At 51.0% G+C, this 26,275-nt stretch overlaps 1 long non-coding RNA gene across 1 annotated transcript; it reads right to left on the reverse strand.

The window, feature by feature from the left end:
* Positions 1 to 3,037: 3,037 nt before the first annotated feature.
* On the reverse strand, positions 3,038 to 26,237 carry LOC104845768 (uncharacterized). The gene is made up of 4 exons (XR_775659.3): positions 25,247 to 26,237; positions 24,996 to 25,163; positions 15,282 to 15,357; positions 3,038 to 14,961 (listed from the first exon to the last, which is right to left on the reverse strand). It is a non-coding gene; the product is annotated as an uncharacterized LOC104845768 (long non-coding RNA).
* Positions 26,238 to 26,275: the final 38 nt, after the last annotated feature.

The following is a 26,275-nucleotide window of genomic DNA, read 5'->3' on the forward strand; positions in this document are numbered from 1 at the left end:
GACACAGGTGCAGATGAAGGCCACCTGCTCCCAGCCTCACAGGTGTATGAGTTCACAAGCAGACAGGCAGGCCCAGGGGAAGGTTAGGAGGAAAGCAGAGTCCTCTCCACTGAGAAGACCAGGGCATTTAGGGGACAAAGTCCTGCTCTTAAGCAGCCATTGTGGGGAAGGGGGACGCACCTAATCGCCAGCTTCTGCCCAATCTACCTAGCTCACCTCAACATCTGGAGTCCCAAATGTCACCCCCAGCCTCCCCCCATCTGCAGACTTCCAAAAGCATAACTCAGGTCCTGGCACCCCTCCCACAGCCTAATCACCTCTGGTTTATCTCACCTCACCAACCTAGAACTTTCTAGAACTTTTGGCTTTTCTAAACATGATCCTAGCTCTCCTATACAACTCATTACCAATTTGACCAGTTATTCCAAAAATATCTCCTCCTCTAGGCTTTCTAAAACTTGACCCCAAGCCTCCCACTTTTGCCTCAACCTCCCCCAGCTCAGCAACCCATTGAATCTCTGAATTTAAAAAGCAAACACTTCCCTCCATCCTTGTCTCCTGGAGCTGGCTGGGTGCTTCCCTCAACATCCTCCACCCTGGGCAACATTCACATGGACAACCATGAGTCTAGGGAGCACGGGGCTCTCTGGACCCCAGGTCTCTGGCAAGGCCACCAAGACGGCAAGGAGCGAGGGTATGTGAGGACCAGATCACAAAGGATGTATTGTCACAGCAAGACTCTCACTGAATCCCATAACGACCATGCCAGGCAGGTGTGATGATCCCCAGGTTACAGGTACACAAACGTGCCTGGGGCCACACAGTGAGTCAAGGCATAGAGCGGCCTCCCACCCAGACCTTGATGCTCATGTGCCAGCTGCTGGTGCCCATGGGCATCAGTGGGCAGCAACCCAGAGCCCACCACCTTCACCTCTCACCACTCTGCCCCGTGTGGGCCTCGGTCACGACACCCATTTTTACAGGTAGGAAAAGGGGCTCAGGGTGCCAAACAGTACCACCAAGACTAGAACTCAAATCAGCAAGACCCCTGAAGCCCCACCCCTTGGGACTATTCTCCCTGTGGGCAAGTGCAATGCAAGGAATCAAGGTTTGGAGTCCAAGCGCCCCTCAATTTGCTCCCTGCCCAAAGCCATGCCCAGACTTCACAAGTCACTGAGGATTGTCACCAATGGTGGCAGCAAAGACTTTTCAGGCAAAGAACCTCCCATTCCCCAGGGAGCGGTCTTCTGGGGTCCACAACCAGCCTCAGAGCAGGCACAGCTGTGGCCAGGATGCCCCTCTGACTTTGGAATTGCCAAATAGCACCTTATCAGCAATCCCCTGGGCTGCACCACCACTGGGGCCACGTACCCCAGATGAAGTTGTGCTCTGGATGCAAATGTGCAGAGACCCCAGGATCTCTCCTGAAGAGTCTTTGCTGAGATACACACCCTTTCCCCTTAGAAAGAAACATCTGGAGTCAATGTACACAGCAGCCAGTCAGCTCGGCTCCTCCCACCCATTTAAACTCCTGCCCTTTTCGTCGGTGAGCATCTATTAGGCGCCTACCAGAGCAGCAAGCAAGGGTGTAAAGGGTCCAGCAGCACAGGTCCCAAGGCTGGGAAGTGGCTCAAGGGCGGCTCACACTTAGCCAAGACCTCACTGACCCCTGCTTTCCATCTGGCCCAGGATACAGGAACCCAGCCTGCCCCCCTCAGAGAAACGTGGGCATGAAAATGTGGGGCACCCACCTGAGAACATCCCCCTCCCATGAGGACCCTGAGAACTATCGGGGAGACAGACACCTAGGCCCAGAGTCACAATCCAGGAGGAGGTCCCTGCCTGCCCTTAGAGTGGGACCCTTAAGAACACCCACGAAAGCCGCTCAGCTTCTGGCATGTTCTCAAGGGCTGGGGATGGACACGGAACAAACCCTGCAGGCTACACTCAAAGGCCCCCTCAGCAAAGCCCATGGGGCGGGAGAGCCAGGCACCTGTGCAGGGCCCCGGCAGGGGGCATGTTAACTTACAGAGGTGCAGCCCCGGCAATACAAGTGTCAGGTGGCGAAAGCCAGGCCATGAAGACCAGCCAAGGCTGACCACCTAGTCTGGGAAAGACCATGTCACCCTGTAGGCAGATAGGAAAGGGATGAAAGGGTACCCAGCTCAACCCTCACCCCCTGCTGGGGCCTTGCTGAGCTGCTACAGAGGGAACTTGGGGTGCTGAGCAGAATACTGCTCTCTCATGTGCATGAGACAAAGGCTGGGAGAGGAACTGGGGTGCCCAGTAAGTGGTCAATAATGATAAGAGATCCCCTATCTGAAATGTCTCCTAAGACTTTGCCAGGGCAGCGGCAATCTTTTGTCTAACTCAATCAAGTTCCTTGAACCTCACTGAGCTTTGAACCCAATCTCTCTTACCCCTACGCCCTCTGCCCAGAGGACTTCGGGGTGCACAGTGGGGACCACTCAGAGTACATCTGCTGAGTGTGGGAAGGGGCGAGCCAAGGAGGGCTCGAGAGAGCACTAGTTCTCCCACAAGACCCTTCAATTCTGGCTCTGATACCCAGCTGGCCCTGATTCTCAACTTACTCATCCGTAAAATGGGCCTCAAGCCCCTCAGCCACATCCCAAGCTAGAGCAGGGGGTACAGTGTGTAAAACCCCAACGAGCTTGAGAAAAAAAAAAAAAGAAAGAAACTCAGGCCTTTATGCTAAAGGGTGCAAGGAGGAGCTGTAGCTCACCAAAAAGGCTCCCCAGCAGCCCCCTTACCCGCACTGTTCCTCCTTAGCTTTCCAGAGACCCCTCCAAGCAGATGGGCCTCTCCTAACACCAGCATGCCTGGGAAACTCAAAAAGCACAGCATACCAGCCAGCCACACGGATGGAGGGAGAGCAAGCCTCTGAGAAAAAAGCCATCACTCGTTAATCAAACAAATATTTATCCCAGGCCCACCTCGCTAAAAACTTCCAGAATGCTCCACCCATGAACATGCTATGTGTCCCATTGACTGCTGGAAACACAATCTTAGAATAAGCTCAGAGCTAACTTTTTTATTCATTTAGTACTAGCAAAGGCACCACTAGTGTGCTCGAGACAACCCCCAACATAAGCCCACCTCCCATTAGAGCCAACGGCGGCCCGTACAGTTTACCCACCCCTCAGCCCTCACAACAACCCTGTGAGGTAGGCTTCAGGTTACTGTGGTCTAAGAAATGGAAACTGAGGGTCAGAAAGGTGAAATGGCAGGCCCAACAGTGGGCAGTCAGAAAGTGGCCCCAGAGTCTGCCAGATTCTAAAACCTATGCTCTTTCTAAACACAAATCAGCTGAAGTTCCATTGCAGGACACCCAAAACAAGAACTCTGGTTTTTCAACACATTTCATACAAAAGTCCATATAATACAACACAACAATTGTTAACAGGTTAATTTTGAGCAAAATACAATCTCTTAGTAAAGGTTATAAACATCGCTGCTTGCATTTTGTTACAATTTTGTCATCCATTCATCCATCCACCCATCCCCCCATCCCCCCATCCATCCATTCATCCAACCATCCAACAAAAGTCAAAGGTGAGCCCCTACCACTGGCTAGGCACTGTGTTAGGCACCAAGGCTGCTGGCATTTGATGCTCAGATGTTGTCGGAGGGGAGAGGATATTGGGGAGGGAATGTGCAGTGTCTTTGCTGCTGGAGCCAAACGTTTTTGGGGGAGGGTGTAAGTGCCGCCCACAGGCCAGACAGTGCTAGACACTGCACTACAATTAGGAGGTGCCACCAAGCATTTCCAGCTGTTACAGAGTAGAGCATGAATGCGTACCCCAGGGGGTCCAAGGGCATTTCCAAAAAAGTCTCCCCACCCTCAGCATGAATGTCCCTTCCAAAATGACTCAAATGTCATCTTAAAATAGCCTACAAATTGAGCATTCCACAATATACCCCTACTTGTTTAGAAAAAATATTTTCCTACTAAGCTGCCTGGGTCAGGTTGCCCCTCCTGGCCTGGGTGCCCACTCCCCTGCCACACCCCCTGGGGCACGCGCACCACCCTCTAGAAAGCACACTTCAAAATCATGGTTACATTGGTCCTCACAACAGCCCTGCGAGGTGGGTGTATGGCCCCCCCCCAAAAAAAAAAACAGACGCAAGCTCTCACAGTGAGTACAAGGCACACACGTTTGTCCAGTTCCAGGGCCCTGGCTTTGCTCCTATACTTACTCTCCCATGTGGGGAATTCCAAATTCTTGGTAGAGCCCCTGGAAGGACACCTATGTCATGGAGGCAGCAGTGAGCGAACACCCGTTGCTCAGGCTACGTCTAGATTTGCCAAGTGCCCTTGTGCCTGGGCCACCAAGTCTGCTAATGGGTAGTTGCATGCAGAGCCCAGCACAGTGTGTGAGCCCGTCACCCACACAAGTAATCATCTCCCCAATTTCCCTTAAATGGAGTCAAGGATTCAATAAGCTCAAAAGGGACAGGAATGGTTCTAAGATGGCCTGCGTTGAAAGATGAGGGTGTTCTAATGACTTAAGAGCCCAAGCCCTTCTGAAATCAGCCATTCATCTCTGATCCCCTCCCCCCGCCCCCACCTCCAGCTCTCATCGTGGCCTCTTAAGGCTATGGGCTTTGATTTCTGAGCACCCAGGGAACACAGTTTGCTGATTAGTAATCTACAGAGTTTTGGAAGAAACCAAGTCGGAAAGGGCAATCAAACTTTCACCAGAACTCAGCCCTACTGAGCTACATGGAGACTCTCACCTAGCTCCTGACACACAAACATGGCCCCGTGCAGACACGCTGGGCTCTCCTTTCCAAAAGAAGAGGGAAGAACCAGTTCTGGGACCCAGCTCTAGTATAGCACTAGCTAGTTTTTAACAATGTTTGTTGACTGTAAGTGAATGAATGAGTGAAGGAAGGAATGAATGAGTTACAACCACTGCTGTCCAGTGGAGGAAGCTGAAAGGCGGAAGGCAAAGCTCATGGCAGGGACCATGCACCAGGCAGGTTGAGGCCTGGGGAAGACAGCTCCGCTCCTGGATGAGAGGGTCCAGCCCCAGCCACCCTCCAACCCCCACCCTGGAGCACGGCTGCGGTGTGGGATGCACAGGGAGCACCATGGGAGAGGTGGAAGCGTGTGAGTAACAGTGGCAGGTGATTTCCAGCTAGGACGTGCTCAGAGCAGTGACTCCAGAGGAGGAAGCCATAAATGAGGGTGTTCACTTCATGACCACAGCCCATGGCAGTAAACAGCCCGCCCAGAACGAAAAGGTTTGCTTTCGCCAAAAAGGGAAGGCCAGAAGCACCAGGTCAAGAAATGTCTGCCAAATGCATGAATGGATGAATGGATTAAATTCATGTCAAAATAATCGCTGCCTTCCCAAGCATCAACACTGTGATGAGCATGTGGATGACTAACTGATTCAGGCAAACAGGACTCAGTGCTATAGTAGAGGGGTTGAGGGGACAAAGGTGTTCTCTGCCCAGACAGGAGGGTGCTCTGGGAAGCAGGGGCAAGCCCTCCATGGGACTGGCCCATGGATGATGTCCTCTCTCCAATGGCTGAGGCTGACCTTTGAGCTGTGGCAAATTTGGGGCCGGGCATAGGGTCTGCTCTGCTCGTGTGACCACTGAATTTAATTGGCCCAATTGAAGGAAAGCTGAAGGAGCGTTCACCAGGACCGACGGAGCTCAGCCCTGATCCAAAAGTTTCCATTCATCAATTAGACCCAAAAGATGATCACTGAGGTGATCCACTGAGACTGGGGTTTGGGGACACGGGCTCACAGATCATACAACACTGGAAGGGCAAAGGGCCAGGAGGCCGTCTCCCCCAATTTCCTTTGATGTGTTGCTGTTGTATGCCATCAGAGGTGGGGAAATGGAGGTCCAAGAGGACTAGCTTCCTCAAGGAAAAATGGGGTCAGAGATGGACCAATGAGAAGTTTGCCAATTAACTATGCAAGGTGCCAGGCAGGGGAATCCGGACTTTGGGGGTTCCGAGAGATATTCCTGTCCCTCATACGAATCACGAGGGTAAAATGAGAGAGTTTATAAATTATGTGCACGTCCCCATGCCCAGTGGACGCAACTTTAGATGTCTTGGGCTGCAAAATGGAAGGTGTTCTGGTCCCCAAAACTTATTTCCCAGGAAGAAGCAAAACCCTAAAGTCAAGCAGATCTGAAAGGTCATCTCAGCCAATCATACACCCACTTCCTAAATCCCCATAAAAATACCCTCACTGAGTGGCTGCCTGGGCCACCCTTTGAATGCCTCCAATGATGGAGGGCTCACTACATCCAGGGATGCTCATTCTGTCCTGGAAGAGTCTCTTCAAAAAGCTATGACCCCATGGACATGGACAAACAGTTCACAGAAAATAAAATACAGTTCATTAACAGATATGCGTCAAAACGTTCAACTCTTGTTAGTAATTAAAGAAGGCAAGTTAAATCGACGGAAACGCATTTTTAACAGAGATAAACTAAGCGTATCTTAATAAAATGCTAATACACTGCTGGACATTGTAAAATGCTATAAGCCTTCTGACATTAGTCAACTATTCATACAAAAATCTCCGGTCTTTCAATCAAGAAGTTCATTCCTAGGAAATCCATTTGCGCACTCATTAGCCCATTCATTCCTCCATCCATCCTTCTATCCTCCATCCTTCCATTCGCTCACTCACCAGCCCATTCATTCCTCCATCATCCTTCTTCTATCCTCCATCCTTCCATCCTTACTCACCAGCCCATTCATTCCTCCACCATCCTTCTATCCTCCAGCCTTCCATCCTCTCACTCACCAGCCCATTCATTCCTCCATCCATCCTTCTATCCTCCATCTTTCCATCAGCTCACTCATCAGCCAACCACTCACGCACTTGCTCACACGTTCATATCTCTCCCTTGATCTACTCATCCAGCATACATGTATTTACAGTCTACAACATGTCAAGCACTGGAAATACAAAGATCAACTCAACAAGCTCCTTGCCCTTAAGGGGCTCACAATCTAGCAGGAGAAACTGACATGTTATGAAGCAATTACAGTTTCCTGATGTAAGGAAAGAACTGTAAGCACGGAAAAAAAAAAAGTGGGTGTGCTAAGCCATTAGCTGTGGCATCATTTATAATGTCCAGAAAAAAAAGATTTATGCAAAACAAAATGATTTATGCAAAACAATAGCAGAATGGTTTTGTGAATGATGGCATAGCCATTCGATGAGACACAAGGCAGCCAGGGAGGTGATAAAGACCACAGAACAAAGGAAAATGCCTATGGCAGGCATGAGATGGAAAAAGCAAAATGCAAAAGGTGGATGTGGTGAACAATGGCAATGAGATTTAAAAAATGGACGCTCATAATCTTAAAAAAAAAAAAGTATGCTCACTAAAAAAAAAGGCACCCACAGAAAAGAATTCGAAGGGGAAAAGAATTTGAAGGATGGGTGATGTGTCGGGGTGATGGAGCTATGGTGCACTTCCTCCTGCTCTAGGTCCACACCATTGACATTAGCAACACACGGGCCCTTGGCCCATCTGTCCCAGAGGCCAAGCTTCCATAGGAGGGAGCTGGGAGTCGCAGGGGAAGTTTCAGGAGAGCTGTAACTCCTGGTGTCACCAGGAAAAAGGAAAAAGATTTGTATGGGGGGCTCATGTAAATGCCAAAGTCAAGAGACAAGATGTGTCCTTGTCTTTACGAAATTACAGGAAAGAAAGAGGCACGTTCCAGAGGGACCCTGGTCAGGGAGGAGCACTGGAACCATACCACGGATCTTGTGGGTAGGGCACAGACGGGCCAGGTGGGGAGCACGGGCAGGGATGGCCCCCTCCATCAGCCATCGGGAACCCTGACCTGAGTCTCAAGACCCTTACAACCCAGATTTGGGACCCTCAGAAGCCAAAGCCTCTAAGAGCCCAGACCCAAACACACCCCAAAACCCCCACCTTCCAGGGCTTCCTCAGGGCTTCTCCCATTGGCCTAGTTTTACCCCTTGTGGCCCTTGGATGTTGGTAGAAGGCTGTCCTGGAGGCCTGCTTCGGTCCCACCAGCCATCACCTGTTCCTCCACTGTTTCCACGTGACCCATGGTTGTGACCCTCCTTTCCTCTCCATTCTACCCTGAGCCAGAGCTAACTGTGTAGACAACCACAATGCCTGTCCTTGAAAAGACCTGTCAGTCTTGTCCTGGCCTGAGCCCCTCCCACACCCTCCCTCATCCCCATGTGACATTGGACTTGTTAGTGAGACTCTTCAGGGACCCCACATTAGCACCCCCAGGCCTCAGGCTGGCCAGGCAGAGTCCAAGGCCTCCGTCCCAAACCAGGAGGAGAGCAGAGCCCTGGGGCCCCAGGACTGAATTCCTGCCCATGTGGCCCTGCTCATGGGGACCGGGACACTTGGTGCTCCAGGCACAGGGGTGGCTTGGATTCAATGTCCTCTGTCTTCGGAAATGTGGCTGCCGTCCCTTCAGCTGCCTGTGCTAGGAACATAGGAACCATCCCCAGGACTCCTCCCTCCCTCCCTCCATTGCATCCTGTCTACAAAGCCCATTACCTGGAGTCCTGTGCCCGGCCCCCACCTTCCCCACCTTGAGCATCACCTGCCTGGACTACAGCATCAGCCCCACCCCGAGCCTGAGCCTGGCCACTGCCCCTCCAGCCCAGTGTCTGCGAGTCATCCCACAGAGGCCCATTTAAGCACAACCTCCCATGCCAACCCCCATGAAGCGTCCCTGAGTTCCTGACTGTCTACAAGACAAAATGCAAACCCCCCACCCCACCCCAACTCCCCTGGTCCTCACATGCTCACTGCCAGTTCCCTGGGTTCCAGCCAAGCTGTGCTCCTCCCTGCTCAGGGCATTTAGCCAAAATCCAGGTTTTTTGTTTTTTTTTTTTTGTTTTTTATGTGCCAAATAAGAATAGAGAAGTGGAAAGGGAATTTGGTTCTCCTTTTTACAGACAAACACAGGAACACAACACATAACCTTACAAATCCTGTCCACTTTACAGAGAAAGGAAACTCAAACAGACCACTGAGTCCCTGGGCAGGGGTGGGGAGGGGGGGTCAGTACAAACAACTCTCCAGATCTGCCCCTGCAGCCCCCAGGAGGGTGGTCAGATGAGTGAGAACAACTTCAACACATAGTACAAAAGCACTTTTTTGCCAAAGTACAGAATACACGGTAAAACAGTCGGGAAGACAGAGAGGCCTTGAAACGGGCTTTGGAGATGCCATGTCCAGGGGCCAGGACCTGGTACCGTTTCTGCAAAGTGGGGACTGAGACGCACCCACCCATCAGGGACTGGCCCAGGACACATGTCAGAAAGTTGCAAGAACAAGATTTCTGGTGGTCAGCCTCTGGACACCCAGAGCCTCCACTGGGTTCCTCCATTGGGTCACTCTGCATGGACGTTCCTGGCCACTGTCTGGCCTCTGTCTTTCCGGACCATGGGCCCTGGATGCGACTGGGTACCACCCCCAGAATGGAGCACCGGGCAGCCCCACTCCGCCCAGTGCCTCCTGCTCTCTTGCCCTTTGCTGCCCCCTGGCGGGTGAAGTCTCCCTCATAGGGAGCTCACAGGTGACCCTCGCCAAGGGAGGGGCCGAGATGCCCACCCAGCTTAACACCCTATGTTCATGCAACCTTCTGCAGGGCCCGGCCTAAGCCCAACCCTCCTGTTCTGAGCTAGAGACAGGACATCGCCAACAGGGATGAGAACATTTACCCCATAATCAATCCAAGCAAGGAGCGGATGCCATTCCAGGTTTGCAGATGGGGGAACTGAGAATGCGAGAGATGAAGCGAAATGGCCCACACAGCCAGGGCAAGGCAATGGCACTCCAAGGTCAGGTCTTCTGAGCCCGCCCCTCCTTGCCAGGAAAACTGCATCTAACAAGCTCACAACATGCCAATGGCCTCTTTCCCTGGGAACCACTTTACTTGCGGGCTGGAACACAGGCTATCCTTCCCTCCTCCCTCCTTTCTTTCCTTCCTCTCTTCCTTCCCACCTTCCTTCTTTCCTTCCTTCCTTCCTGTCATCCGTTCATTCTGATTTGATGTAACTCAGGCATACGGAATTATGTATGAGAATCAGACATGCAACACCTCATCCCTGGACTGTAGGACTCAATTTCTCATTTATTCATTCATTCATTCCTCCACTCACTCATATATTCCTCCTTTCTTTCTTATTTGGGGTATTCTTTCACTTATTAGTCTCCTGTGCATGTAACTGTATTAATCAAAACCCCATGTGCAAAATAAATGTCACTGGTCTTTGTATGTGCACTGGCAATATTTCCTTCCCCACGTTGGGCCACTTTTATATCTAGGTATGTATTCTTTTATTTATGGGCCTCAGTTGCACATGTTTTTATGATAATGGTGGAAGATGCAGCCCGGTCTTTGGGCCAGGTGTGTCCCTCTCTTTTTCATATACTCTTTGACAGGTACAATGTATTTATCTATCTAAAGAGTACATGTTTGAACTATTTACAATCCCTGTTCAGACAACCTCTCTTAAATATTCATTTATTACTTTGGTTGTTTGTTATCTTTTTTTTTTTTTTTTTTGCTTATTTGGTTATTTTCTCCATTTTCCCTCCCCCAGGGAACGTGGATTTGGATGATCTCATCGATTTTAGGATTAACTGCCAATCCTAACAGAACCTCTCTTACAGATAGGCCCACAAGTTGGGTACCTTTTAGTTGCATTCTTCCTTTCTCTTTCATTAATTCCATTTTATCTCTCCTTATCTCTTTCTTTCCCTTTCGGACACTTTCTTTCTTTATCTTTGTACTCTTCCAGACCCCAGGTGCCCGGAGTGCGCACAGTAAGTGAGAAGCCCATGGAGGAAGCTCTCCCAGCTGTCCCAGGCATTTCCATTTCCAATTCAGTTGTTCGTGTATCCATTCATTCCTTCCGTCACCCTTATATTTCAATATTTATTCTTTTATTTATGAACCACAGGTGCACAGAATCAGATTAGCCGTAATCTGTAGCTCATGGAGCCTTCTCAGTGCTGGTCCGAGTGGGGTCTCTTTTGTTCATTAATTCCTGGCCATGATGATTTGGTTTAAGATTAATTTAACCACCTCAGGAGCCCAGTTTCAGATTAGTCGTAAGTGTTGGTTCATGATGCCTTCTCACCATTTTGCTTGAGCATGGCCCTCTCTCTCATAGCTTCATGTATGTATCTATTTATTTACCCAATGTATTTTTATTGCCTAGGTACATCTTGCCATAATTTTCTATAGTTCCTCCTTTCTTTCTTTCTCTTTTTTGCATCCTTTTATGAGCCTCAGGTGCAGAACTAAATTCATTAAAATCCTCATTTCTCATTCATTCATTCATAGTCATTTCTCCATCCATTCATCCTTTCTTTCTTCCTTTCTTTTTAGATTTTTGTTCTTTTTTTGATGAACCTCAACTTATACCACTTATTATATTTAGTGAAAAACTATGTTCATGGTATTTAAGCACTTAACCACTTAGTGCTCTTTCTTCCATATGGCTATTTTAACTTCTTTTCCTACATCTTTCCTTCTCTAGGAAACCCTGGTGGTGTAGTGGTTAAGTGCTACGGCTGCTAACCAAAGGGTCGGCAGTTCGAATCCACCAGGTGCTCCTTGGAAACTCTATGGGGCAGTTCTACTCTGTCCTACAGGGTCGCTATGAGTCGGAGTCAACTCAATGGCACTGGGTTTGGTTTTGCTTTGGCGGGGGGTGGGGGTTGGGTGCTCTAATTCTTTCCATCTCCTTTTTTTGTATTCTAATGGAACTCAGGCATTCGGTCTTTCATCCAGTCTTTTATTTGTGTTACTATTATTGTTATTTATAAGCTTCAGGACCACAGATTTGAATTAATCAGGGCAACCTGTGCTAAACTAGCCCTATCTTACAGTTATTACTCAACTTGCTCATTTATTATGTTTTTATTCCCTTATTTCCTCTTTCATTTTTCCCCGTCTTCATTATTTCTTTCTATCATTCTTTCACTCTCTTACAGTCTTTCATTCTTTTGGAGATCAGGGGTCCAACCTCCCTCCGAAATACCCTTCTCAGGGGCCAACGTCCATGTTTCTCCTCACTCATTCATTCGTGCGTTCATCAGTCTTTCTATTTATATATGATATTTATTTCCATATTTCTAGATTGTAGGTAGACCTGATTGGATAATCCTAATCTCTAGCTAATGGGCACTCTCCTTGGCCTCACTTACACAGTTATTCCGTGAACTGTTTCTTGGTTGGATGGTGGTTGACCCATCTCAGGAGCACAAACATAAATCAGGCTCTGTGCTTGGTTCATGGCACCCTCTCCTTACTCCTAGCATGGTTCTTTTTCACATGTGTACACGTTTATCTGCTTGGTTGTCAGGATACTGCCTTTCTTCTCTTTTAGTTCTCAGTTTCTTCTCATTTTTTCATTTATTCTCTCTTTCACTCTCTCCCTCTCTCTTTTGCATTCTTTTACTCTGGAGCTCAGTCACCATGGACTGATGGATCTAATGCCATCGCAAATACCCACCCCTGGCCCATACAGCTCCACCTCTCATTCAGTCATTAATTCCTCCCTCCTTTCTTTCATTCCTGGAGGCATAGTGGTTAAGAGCTACAGCTGGTAACCAAGAGGTCGGCAGCTCAAATCCACCAGGCGCTCTTTGGAAACTGTATGAGGCAGTTCTACTCTTTCCTATAAGTTCGCTATGAGTCAGAATCGACTCGATGGCAACAGGTTTGGTTTGGTTTTGGGTTTTCTTCATTCATTCATACCTTCCATCCTGCTTGCCTTCTTTGTTTCATTAGGTATTTATTTCTCTATTAATGGAACTAGGGGCTCAGAATTAGGCCACTTAGAACCCATGGTTTGTGATGTCTCCTTAGCATCAGTCCTAGCCCAGCTTTCTCTAGTGGATCTACCCACGTATCCCTTTAGTTAGCTGTTATCTTTGTATGTTCACATCTCTCCTGTTACAGCTTCCATATCTCCTCCTACCTCACACTGTTTCTCACTTTCACTTTCTCACTTTTTTTTTTTCCTTTGTCACATTTTCACTCTTCTCTCACTTTCTTATGGACCTCAGGTGCCCAGCTGGGATTAATTACAAGCGTCCAACACCCTAGTCAGGGGTGGCCATGGGGCCACGGCTTCTCCAGCCACACACTCCAGCATGCATCCCTTCCTCAGCCTTTCTCTTATTCAGATACTTATTTTATTGATAGAGGGCTGGTTTTTAGAATTGGATTGACCACACCCCAGATTCATGATGGCCTTCACCCTTACTGCCAGCATTGCCTTCTTTTATGTATTTACTTCTTATTCACGCATTAATTTATTTCTGTGTGTCTTGGCTACTTTTTCTTCCATATTTCCTGATTTCTATTGGATATTTTCTCTCTTTCTCTCATTTTTGTATCCTTTCTTCTAACAAACCTCAGCTGTCAGGACTGGATGACCGGGAACCCACCCTGTGACACTCTCGCTGGGCCCCATGTATCTTCATCTCTCACTCATCCATCCATCCACACATTCTTTCTCTCTTTCGGGCTTTCTTTTATTTTGGTATTTACTGATTTACATGGAGACTCTGGGTGCCTAGAGTTAAACTTTGGTTAAAGTACACTTCATCTTTGATCTACTGGGCCCTCTTTCTTTTTTGAACTTACCCTTGGAGCTCTTTCTCTGTTACTTATTTCTTTTCCTATTCCAGGAGCACATATTTGGATGAATTCTAATGCTTGGCTTATAATAACCTTCTATGGCCCTCCTTATAGATTTACTCGTCCCCTCATTTTCTTTTTGTCTTTCTTCTTCTAATTTTTTTTGCTTGTAGGTTTGTACCCATTTTCCTTCTCCTTTTCCCTCTGCTTGTTCCCTCTCTCTTGCATCTTTTCATTGAATGGGTCTCCAAAGCTCATCCTCATCCTTGGTTTATTTCCATGCCTCACTCATTCATTTATTTGGGTTGTTATCCTTTTATTGGCAAACCTCAATATCGCACATATGCCTTGGCCCATGATCGCCAACTATTGGTTCGTGTGTAGCCCTCTCTGATTTTCTACCTTTTTGTTGAATTGATATCTTATTGATTTATTTAATGATTTCCTGGGTGCATCAGATTGGATTAATCACACTCTCTTGTTCACTGTACATTCTCATCATGGGTCCAAGGAATACCCTCTCTGCCTGGTTTGCTTACTTCCTTGACTGTTTATTTATTCCTTCTGCTTTCAGTCACTCATGCATTTCCCCACCCACTTACTTTGACAGTATAAAAGACACCAGTGAAATCACCTCCCAAACAGAAAAACAGAACATTGACAACAGCTTAGATCTTAAGTTAGTCGTCAAGGTGTGTACAATCCACAGTCGTGAAACACATACAAATGGCAGATGCAGGGCAGAGGCAAACCAACATCAGAGCGGCCACACCATCCCGGGGCTCATGTCCTGGGCAAACAGGGGCAGATCTGAGACTACAGCCCAGATTCCTGAGGCCACTTGGCAAGGCAGGCACTTCCAACTCTGCCCCCCTGGATCCCCCATGAATGGCCATCCCCATGAGAAACCTGTTTCAAGACTCTCAAATACATAGAGACACACACATTGTACACGGTCTCCCCGGTGGGAAATGAAGTACATGGAGTTCAGTTTAAATAGATGGCTTTGTCTACAGCAATATAAAAATATTTTGGCCTTTCAAGGCAAATACAAAAGGAGCTACCCATTCCATTGCTGAGTGTCTCAGTCCCAAACAATGAAGAACTTGAAGAGGTTTAAGCCGGAAACTTTGAAGACAGAAAATCTGTCCATTATGTTTTCCAGACATTTCAAGGGGGTGAGTGGAGGTCACTGGAGCTTGGAGCCCATGCGAGAGGCTGGTCCCTCGGCCTGCGTTTCTCCTCAGCCCTTGAAGGCCCCCCAGCTCACAAGGGCACTTCCATCCTAGCCTGCCCTGTGGCACAAGAGCCAAAGGGAGACTCAATAATGAAAGGGCCATTCATTTAGAGAAGTGAAAAAGAAGAAATTCTCTTTGGGGACGGCACTTGAAGCAGCCTATAGAATTCTCTGCCACAGACACGGCCCAGGAGACCGTGAGCCCCCATGTCGGAGGCTGGACTCCGCGTGGCTGTCTGGGCCCGGCCTCCCCATGAGGGGACCGCCGGCCGGTGCTCACCAGTCCCTCCCATGAGCTCACCTCTCCGTGTGCTCTGGTGAAAGCCCCTCACCCTCAGAGCAAGACCACAGACATGACCCCACACTCGGGCAACTTACGATTTAAAGCTGGAGGGTGCTGAGTCGAAGGTCCAGAGGTCCCATCCCACAGAGGAGTCCAGGGTGACAGCTTCAGCTGGAACAAGAGAGCTTTGGGTCACTGACATAGACCCTCACCCAGGGCAGCAAGGGGAAGATAATGGCGGACAAGGGTGACAGCTCTCCAGGGAAGGGGGGGCTTGAAGCCGGGACACCCCCCGTCCCACTCCCAGCAAGTGTAAAATTGATGAAACCAAGCATTTCTCTTTCTAAGCTCACTTGTTCATGCATTCACCCACCCACCCAAGATCCTCACCCATGGAGTGGCCGACTACAGACGCAGAACCATGGGACATAACTCCCGACCCAAGAGCCCTCAGGTCTGCACCCGTGTCAAAGGGGTCATTGTTACCCATGGAGCTAAGTGCTGTGTTTTGGGACCCAAAAGTATAGGCAACTGCACAAGAGAGAACTGAGCTGGACACCAAAAGGGTAAATAGACCCCACGTGGAAGGGCATTCCGGTGCAAATGCACGGCCAAGCCCACATTAGCATGTGTGCAAGGAGATGCCAAGAGCCCGACATGGTGCCACGGTGTGGGGGATGGGGGCAGCTGGCCCTGGGTGAGACTGGAAAAGCGGGTGGCATCAGGGAGGGCCAGGGCTGCAGGCCATGCTGAGGATCATGGGGTTTCAATGGGCAATTTCCCAGAAGCATGGCACACTGGTCACCCACAGGCTGGATATGCATGATGGCTCCAGGGATGCAAGGGCAGATTATTTAACAATCACCTGCAAGTTTTGACGGGCACCATGAGAAACCATGATCAGGCACATCAAGCCTCTGATTTCATGCATTTCACTTAAATTGCCAATATTTTTAAAACGAGTTGATTTTTTTAAATATATTCAGTGAATTCTCATGCAGATAAGTAGGCATGGCCAAAAGTTGGTCTACAATGGCTGAAGTTTGAAAAGCACTGTAAGGCAGGTGATGGGGGAAGCCAGGGCTTGGGGCAGGAAAGGGAGGGGACCAGAGCTCACTTTCAAACCTCCTCTCTGGGCATGGCTTGCCTGAGGACTGGCTGGGGCCATGGGTGGGGGCCTGAGCCAGGGAGGCCAGCGGAGAGACCGTGAAGCAGCCCAGAAGAGAGGAAGGTGATGGGAGGGGTGGGGGCACTGGGGGTAAGAGGGGCAGCAGGCAGCAAGGCCCTCTCAGGAGGCAAAGCAACACTCCCTGGAGACACCTGGTACAGGCTATTGCCATCCTGCCAACCAGCTGGCTGCCAGGACCCCCACGGAAGGAAGAGGCTCTTCCCAGCACCCACCTGCCCTGACTTAAGCTGCCTCAGCATCCCCGCTACCTTGGCCTCCACGTTCCCAGCCTGTTACTCACTGGGCACAGACCTCGAGATTCCAAACCCTCCCAGGAAGTGCCTTTTTTCTTCCCTGGCCCTGTGTCCCCCAAACACTGCCTTCCCATAAGTGATGGACAAAGACGCAGGCCTTGGTTCTCAAAGGCGCCAGGCCCCCCTTATGTTCTGGGTACCGTCTGGGGTCATTCCCTGCAAGTGGCTGGAATGGCACCTCATCTCCACCCCGGGCCTAAGGTACTAATGGGACTTTAGACTGGACACACAGCAGGACCAGAGGCACCGCCACTGCCCGCAGGGAAAAGGGCTGACAGTACTTGATCACATTGGTTTTGTTCTATTTTGCTCTGTAATAGGGGCAGAGAAATGAGAACCGGTGCGGGCATCTGGGTTTGTTCCCTTTTTCTGCTGCAGCGACCCCCAGAGCCCTCAGGGCTCCTGACTGTCCTTAATCAGCCTGGCCCTTGGCTGTCCTACTAACACATGACCCCTGCTAAGTCGTGCCTTTGTTTCAAAGCTGTGTGTCCAGCTCTGGTGCGCGCCATGGACTTCGGGGCGGGGCGCAGAGAAACCACTCCCCGGAGCTAACAATTGGAGACATGAGGGCTCCTTACAGGATCCAGGGGCACAATCTCCACGAACCTCACCTCGCACCCACCAGCCAAGACCTCAGACACGTGTGGCCTGAGCTCATGACCACAGAGGACACATGGCTGGACCAACCAAAAAACACCCTGCACAGCTTCCCAGGATTAGAACCTGCTAGGTCCACATCTTGATATTGTAAAAGCTACCTTTTCTGAAGACAAATAGGACACGGTTCACGGGGCAGGTCGTGGGTACAAGTAACTTATAAATGTTTATAACTGAGGACGATGTAAAAACATGACTTTTATTTATCACAATGTCGTGTTTCCAGAAATAGAGCCTAGAGTTTGTACTTTCCTCTAATAAGCCTTGCCTAAGATCTCATCCTTCCCACCTGTTGAGTGGAGACCACCCTCCCACAACTTCCCCTCCAAATGTGAGCTCTTTGCAAAGCTAATTTCCCGTACTTTTGTGAAGGCCAGGCCCTGGCCATTAGGGGCCCTTTATGAACATGGAAGAGGTAATTGGGACATCTTTTGAAATCCGTCCCCCACCTCCCCCATCCCCTCTCTCTCTCACCGGCCCCTGCCAGCCCTCTAATTTTACCAAGCGGGTTATGGGGGATGTTTACATATGCCTCTTCCTGGAATTTCACCTCTTTGCTTCAGGAGTGGGCAATTAGAGGGAATTAGGGCCTATTTGGTGTGTTTACTGTTAATGGATAAAGTGGCTGAGGCAGCCTGGGAAAGGCAGCCAGCTGGTCTAATTGAAGCTGGCAACTTTTCGATTTCTCATTGCAGTTTGCAGGTACTGTAGCAACCAAGGTAACAAAACAAAAGCACCAGCCCACCATGGTGATAACTGGGTATGGGTCTCACCGAGGGTTCCGAAGAGTTATTTATTACCGCACACTAAGGCATAAAGAGGGGGCTGGCAGGTATGCAGAGCCTGGCCACTGACCGCAGCCTGGGCAGCCAGGTGACCACTCACCTTCCCAGAAGTTGCCACCCAAACTGCTTTTTCAGAAAGTTGTTGGCAGAGAGAGGGTGGCCAAGGGCAGGGGAGGGATTACAGGGGGTTGTGAAGCTGGGCCACACCATCCTGCGGCTGAAGCCACAGGTCCAGCCTCATTGAGCCATAACCATTCTGCAGCCACAAAGGCGGTCCAGGCCCTGGCCTATGGCCTGCTGTTCAGAAGAATGCACCATACAATGCAATCCCTGCGCCACAGCCCTGGGCAGCCCCTTGGTGCTTGCTTCAGGCACTGAGCTCCCACCTGCACTAAGCTCCGTGTTCCCAAAAAGTGGAAGATGAGGGCCTGGCCAACGACCATGACTCACTAACCATGCCGGCTGGCCATGGCTTTCACATTCCAAACCTTGCCACCAACTCACCACGTGCCCCTGGGCGAGGTGCCGGCCCTCTCTGGCCTCTGGTTTCCTCATCTCTGAAACGGGGAGACCAGCGATTGCTCTGAAGACCCAGCAAACCACACACAAGCCACAGATGGCCACCAAGGTAGCTAGGGGAACCACAGACTGGCAGGGGTCCAAAGGCCCTCAGACCCCTACGGTCCTACACCACCCATTTCACGGATAGGAAAACTGAGGCCCCGAGGGCTGGAGACAGGGGCCAACGTCACACCTGTGGTTGAGGCTGAGCAGGGGCTGGAGCCAGGTCTGCAGAAGCCCACTCAGAGCTTCTGCCTGACCCTGTGCCCAGAGAACCCACTGAGAATTCCCTCCTCTGACACCCAGCAAGGCCAGAGCAAGTCCTGAGGGGCAGAGGTGTTCCCTCCTCCAGGCCCTAGGAAATTACGGTCTCCTCCTCTGGTGCCTTGCCTTTGTAGCACTGACATCCCTTGCTTCTTCTGACTATGGGATATGCAGAGTTGAGAGGTGACTGCCTCATTTACAGATGGGGAAACTGAGGCCAGAACCCAGCAGGGACAAAGCAAGACTTGAGCAAAGACTGGGTTCTGGGCCTCTTTCCTCTGGGGCAGATCTTTGTCTCAGCTTCCTCTGGAGTGGCCGGAACCCTGAGGGCAGCCTGGGGCCTGAGAGTGCCAATAGCTTCCCCTCCAGCCCAAAGGGAACCCTCGCTGAGGATCCCCTCATGCATCAACTGTGTGGGCCCTGCTGACCTCCTCCTCCACTTCCCTAATGCCAGACACCAACGTGTGGATTTCTGACCTCCCTTACCTCCATTTCCTAACCTGGAAGGAATGACTCTACCTCCACCTAAAGAACAGCCCAGAGAAAGAGCTGGAAAGGCACAGGGAGCCCCATCTGCGATCCGGATACCCAACCCAGACGTGCAGTCAGCCTTTGGCCACCCTGACTGTCCTCCATCCATCTCTGACTTTCCATTCTGCAAGCCTGGCTCACGGCCCCATTCGGTCTATCCGGCTGTCTCTCGGGCATCAGGCCCGGCTTGATCAGGATTTTGTTGTCTATAGTCACAGCCACCCGGATCCTCCTCCCAGATAACATGCAAAAAGAAAGCCCAGAGCATGGCCATCCTCGGGGTCACGCTAACAGGGTGGCTGGTTAAGCGGGTCATTGTGTCTGAGCCTCAGCGCTCCCAACACACAACAGCGAGGGGGCCCCATGTCGGCCCCCAGAGGGAACACACACACACACACACACACTCCATTTCAGAGGAAGGTAATTGAGGTTTTCTTCTTTTCATCCAAAGAAAAGCCACCGTCCATTGAAAGCGCACATTCACAGAACCTGGGAAATCTCATCTGCACTCAGCTCTCCCAATTATCCCCAGGTGGCTGTGCTCCGTGGGGGGCTCCCCCACATTCCTTTCTGTCTCTGCCTTTGTTTCCATCTCAAACAGGCCTGGGAGCTCCCAGGCTAAGAGTCTCCTCCTTAAGCCCCTGCCAAAGACCCCATTCACTGCGCAAAAAGAAGTTAAGCAAAAGGTGGCGGGCAGGCTTCCTTTCTCCCCACTCTCAGGGTAGGGGAGTTAAGAACTGTCCATCTGGATTCTTTTCTAAGCCCAAAGAAATCGGAGAGCAATTAAGAGAGTCATGGCTAGACCCTCCACCATCCTCTCTCCCTAATTAGTTTCTCTCTCACACACATCCTCCCTTGAGTTGGGGCCAAAACCAGCCTTAATGACCCAACACCTGCTCTCCCCCCGGTCCCCGTAGGTCCCCACGGATGGCCAAGGGTTTGGAGGTGAAAGGACTGAGAGGACAGGTGCAGATTTGTCTGGAGACCTCCTCATTGCAGTTGGTCCCAAGAAGTTCAGCTAAAGTAACCACACATTTGCAAAGTGAGAATTTGGTGGTGGGACCTGGCAAGTGTTTAAAACCCAGAATGTACCAGAAGTTCCAGGATGCCTGGATGCCCCAAAGATGTCTCAGATGCCTGGTCGCAAATAAGGGCTCCATTCACATTTACTAGAGCAGACTGGACTTGGAACCCCCCTCCCTGGTGCTGTTCTGTCCTGCTACAATGCCCAGAGGGGGCCTAGGAGAGGACATGACAGTCCACTGGGCTGGAGACTGGGCCCATGGGGCCTCAGGATCTCCCAACAGGAAGAGGGGATCACCATTGTGACTCCGGGGTGAGCTGGCAGTGTGGTGCCAGCCCCCCAGGGCTCTGCCATCTATACCTCCTGGCTCTGGAACACTGACCCTGTCCATGCCAAGTAGAGGTACCTCTGTAGCACCCCTTCCCTCACATCTCCCCAAAGGGTGAAGTTAAATGACCTTCATCTGACCTCACAAAGCTGCTGGCGGCCTGGACTTAGGGCCATCATGTCTGAACCAGGCACCCCAAGGAGAGCCTTCCTTATCCCAAACTCATCTCTCCCTTTCTAGTTGAGAACCCCAGACTTGAGATGGCCTCCTCTGGGAAGGTGTAACTGTCTTCCAGAACTTTCTGTTGCTCAACCTGGGGATGGGAAACCAGGCTGCCCATCCTAATCTCTCCTTTGGGAGGGGGAACAGGACTCAAGAGGACAAAACCACACCTCGAGGTGAAAGGAGATAGGCCTGGGACTTTCTCAGAACTTGTTAAATCCCTGTCTCCTGAAAAGAAAAAAAAAATGCTCCCAGCGCCCAGCCCTCCTTCAGCTTAGCTGAGAGTGCCCATCTTCGCATCCTCCACTGCCCTTTAGCCCTTTGGGGCCTTAACGTGTCTCCTTCCACATTCCCTTCCGTGCAAAGCTGCCTCCCACTTGTCCAGGAAAAATTCCTCAGCAAGCTCATTAAACACAGGCAGAGTTTTTTTGCTTTTTTGTTTTTCTGGAAGTCAGACTGCTCATAAGAAAACACATTTAATTAACTTCATGCAAATGAATGAATAAAAACACATGCACCACTGTACTGAATTCATGCCAGGCTTTGACATTATTTGGAGAAATGTGTTTGGAAATAGAGTTCGAGGTTGAATCGCACTCAGGAAGCATGAGGTCAGGGGCCCTGGAAGCCACATGCAGCCTCCTCAGGCAGCTTGCAGGTGGGAGAACCCAGGGGTCAGAGGGGCGCCATTTTCCTTCCCACGAACACAGGCGTTTGAGCCACACTTGCCTCCCCACCCAGGAGGTAGTGGGAGAGGAGGTGCCCTCAGCTTTAGGGGCAAGACCACCGTCTCTTCCCTGAAATCTTTGTCTACCCAGGAGAATCCAACACAAGGACACCAGGGAATGGCTTAGCATGACAAATGGGTGGAGAAGCCCCCTCCCACCGAGGTAATGGGGTCCTCTCAGCCTCACTACCTGGCTGGTCAGGGTCTCATCTCAGTACTTATTGCTCAGATTGGCCAGTCCATCACAACTTGAGTTTTTCTCATTTTGACCAAAGATTCTATAGAAAAAATCCCGATCAAAAGGGGAAAAATGCACAACAGAATTTCAAATTCTCATGGACTCCAGACTTTCTGGAAAGGAACCATGGAGGCTGGATGAACCCCTGAAACTATTGCCCTGAGACAATCTTTAAACCCTAAACCAAAAATACTCCCTGAAGTCTTCTTAAGACCAAAGAATAGTTTGGCTTAACTAGTAAAAAACCTCTGCCTTGAGCTTTGCACTCTTTTAAGAACTATCTATATGGGATCAAATTGACAACAGCAACTTGAAAGATTAGATAGGAACCTTAGGGGACAGTGAGTTTATGTTAATGGGGGAGGAACGAATCAGAAAAGGAGGGCGAGAATGGTTACACAACTCGAAGAATGTAATCAATGTCACTGAGTTGTACGTATAGAAACTGTTGGTGTGTGTGCTGTGTATATTCTCAACGACAACTACAAAACGAAAAATTTTTTTTAAATCTGAGTTTTTCTGAAAAATGATTATTTCTTTCAACATTTAATAATGGCTTTTCTCCCACTCCCGGAATGGTGGTCTGTGTTATGTTATGTTTCAACTTCTTTCATTGAGAATCTGACATTTTTATGTATTTTCCACCTAAAAAACCCAAAACACATGTTTGCCTGAGACTTAACCATTCACAAGCATCCCTGAACTATTACCCTATCCAAAGTCGTTCCAACCCAAACTCCTGAGGGGTGTGGGGAGGCTGGCACAGGCTAGGGCTATCCAGAGAGAGAGTCGCTGGGCAGCGAAAAAGTGAATGCACTCGGATGCTAACCGAAAGGTTGGCGGTTCAAGCCCGTCCAGAGTGCCTCAGCAGATAAGCCTGGCAATCTACTTCCTGAAACCCTATGGAGTACAGTTCTACTCTGACATTCATGGGGGTCACCATGAGTCTAAATCGACTCAACAGCAGCGGGTTTATCTGGGAGAATGGTCTGAGCTACTTTTTGGGCTGGCTCTGCCTGTTTGATCTTCCCTTCACCTTCATTTTGCCCTTGGCTGCACCCGCCTTGAGCTAGCCCTGAGAGCTCCCTAAGGAAAGATGTAGAAGCCAGGGGCATCTGGCTCAAACCGACAACGCGGATGCTTTCTCAGAAACGCTGAGCCCTCCCGGAGTTGAGCATCCTGCCCTGTGCAAAGCTCAGCATTGCTGTGTTTGCAGGTGGCTCAGTAAATGCCAGCTGCGGAGTAAATGTCACAGCATAGAGCCTTCCCGGCACAGTCCTCCCTGGAGCCAGCCCTGGGCACACACTCCCACCCCCCCACCTGCTTGGAGCTCTCCAGAGGGTGAAGACAAGACGACAGAGGCAGCAAGACAGAGGCAGCAATCCCCTGTCTGGAGACCTTGGCCCCTCTCTGCCTACATGAACAGATCTTGTTTAAACACCACCTTCCGTCCCATTTCTATTCAGGGGAGAAGAGCAGCCTGCGAGCAAGCTGGCTCAGAGCTCTGTCGATGTCCATGAGAAGAGGTTCAGCAAAGTGGGGTGGGGGGCCGGGGCCTGCGAGGGGAGGACCAGGCCACTCGGCCCACTGGATGGCAGGTGGCACACACAGGCTTGAGGGGCACCTGAGGGGTCCAGTGCAGAGTGATGGCTCCACCCATTGGCCTCCCTCTGCCAAAGGCCCCAGGGTGAGCACCAAGGGTGAGGTGGGGGCCTCTGGGGCCAGGCCCAGTGCTGCGACCCTGCAGATATCTGCAGCATTAAGTCAGCTTCACCCTCACCCTTGAGGCCTGCCTCAACCCCACCTGGGCCACCCACAGGCTGCCTACACCCATTCCTTCAACCAGCTGCCCTGCGAGTTGGCTCCAAAAGCAACCCACTGCCACCCCCTGACACAAGCCCAGCTCCTCGAAGCAAGAAAGAAAGTGCCCCCACTGAGCTGCCTCACCCTGTCCACTATGACTTTACCCTGTGATGGCCAGTCAAGGTGCAGGTGGGCCCAGCTGGCACAGGTCGCCTGGCTCCCACACGACCATGCTCAGCTGACACATCACCACATGGGGCCCCGAGAGCAGCACAGGTAGACCTGCTAGTCCTTAAGCAAAGCCTGGTCTGGGGCATCCCAGTTAATGCATCCTGACTCAGCGAGCCACAAGGCAACCAACCATGAGTCCTGGACGGCATCATGGACTACAATCCTCTGCTCGCCGCTTCTCGACTATCACTGATTTTATTTAAACAAACGAAAAAATGCCCATCTCATTCCAATTTCAGGGGTGAGGAAAAGAGCCCAACAAGGGACTCACTCAAAAGCCACTATTTGATTAAAGGACGTTATCAAAGCCTCGTGTGTGAGAAACCAAGATTCTCCACAGGGAGTGGCGTTGCCAAGGCTTGCAGGGAAAAACGTTATCCTAGCTGGAGCTAGACCTATTTCCAGAACTCCAAAGTGGCCCCCAGGCTGGGCTTGGGAGGCCAGGTACATCATGGGTTCATTCTGTTAGCCTGTTCAGCACAGCTTGATTGAAGACCTACTGTGTTTGTGGAGCTCCTGAGTAGTGCAAACTATTAACACGCTCGGCTGCTAACCAAAAGTTGGAGGTTCAAGTCCACCCAGAGGCACCTTAGAAGAAAGGCCGTTGAAAACCCTATGCAGCACAGTTCTACTTTGACACACATGGGGTCACTGTGAGTCAGAATTGACTTGACAACTAACTGGTTACCATGTGCCCTGGCCCAAGCCAGAGCTGGGCGCTCCTCACTTACCGTCCTGGCCCTCAGCACGCACAGTCGACCAGGCTGGACCCTCTACAGCGTGGCAGGGATCTCTGCTCCAGGCAGCTTCCGGCCCCTAGGCCTCTGGTGTTGCTACAGAAGAGGACCACCCCTTCATAGAATGCCCGCACCCCAGATTTAGCGTTCACATTCTTGAACAAAGAGTAGACATGAGCTGACCCCAAGGATCACGGTGTCGCAAGGAGAGACACTCACCTGAAACCAGGAAGGAGTCAAGACCCATTGGGCTCGGCGTTAAGGTGCCAGGTGATCATGAGACGGGTGGGTCAGGGCGGTGGCCTCAGGGGTGCTTTAGCCTCTTCGATCCTGTTCTTCAGCCAACCCAGCCAGGTCACAGCCCACGTGCCCAGGACGAGGCTAACCCTGGGGAAGGCCAAAGAGTTAGAAATACTGGAAAGCACGTGTGCAGGAGGGCCGTACACACAGAGGATGGACCGCAATCTCACCTGCAGCAGGTGTTCGGGGGTAAGGAAATGTGAGGTGAGCAATGGCAGAAAAGAGATGCAAACAAGGGCAAAACCCGTGCTGAGTAGCCAGCAAGTCCCCGGCGCAGGCACAGGATCCCAGAAGCTTGTGCGACAGTCTGGGCGGGCTGGGGGCAGTGCCACCAAGGCAAGGTCACGAGGGTCTCTGGGTCCAGCGGGACAGGAGATGCTGCAGTCCATGATCACCGCGGCCCTGGGGAGCCAGGCCCGTGGGAGGACAGCTTTTGGGAGATGAAGATGCCAGCAGCGGCCTGTGCTGTGGGCACCGGGGGGTTATTGGAAACTTGGGGTAAGTGCCCACACCCACGCTGTGCGGGGTAAGGGGCAGGAAGCGTGGCTTCTGGGGCTGAGGAGTGGTGCTTGGACTTGGTGGCAGGTGGCAGGTGTGTGGCAGCAGGTAGGGGGAGACAACTACAGGAGTGGGCTGCTGGCAGAGGGCTGGGGAGTTCTGTGGTCAGGCACATCGGTCAGGCTGGGCACTGTGGCCAGAGACTTGTAGCAGGCAGAGTGCCAGGTGGGGAATTCACCTGGCCACCTGGGAGGTGGAGCTACCAGGCAGCAAGGAGCAGCAGACAGCCAGGCAGAGGGGAGCCCACGGCTGCTCCCTGGAGGTTCCCAGCCACTGGTCCTTTGCACTGGCCTCAGGCCCCAGAACTAGGGGCAAAGGGGCTGATTTAGGTCCTGGGGGAGGAGGGAGTGAAGGAGGGGGAGGGGGAGGGGGACAGGTCCAGGTCACGGACCCAAGTCAAGAGGGAGACCTGTTTGGCCAAAGCCCAGGGGCACCACAGTCTGTGCTCCTACCTGACCTGGGCACTCGGCCAGGAAACGTCCAGCACAACCATCAGCTTGTGAGCGAAGGGTAGCAAGGGGAGGGCGGCCGAACCCCAGGAGATGGGCAGGTATGAGCCCCCCGGGTTGGAACTAAAGGTCACGGTGACCAACTAGCCAAAGGCAGGAGATCAGGCCACCATGCAGGCCCCTCTCACCTGC

Source organism: Loxodonta africana, chromosome 10 (genome assembly GCF_030014295.1).
Source record: "Loxodonta africana isolate mLoxAfr1 chromosome 10, mLoxAfr1.hap2, whole genome shotgun sequence".
Lineage (NCBI taxonomy): Eukaryota > Metazoa > Chordata > Mammalia > Proboscidea > Elephantidae > Loxodonta > Loxodonta africana.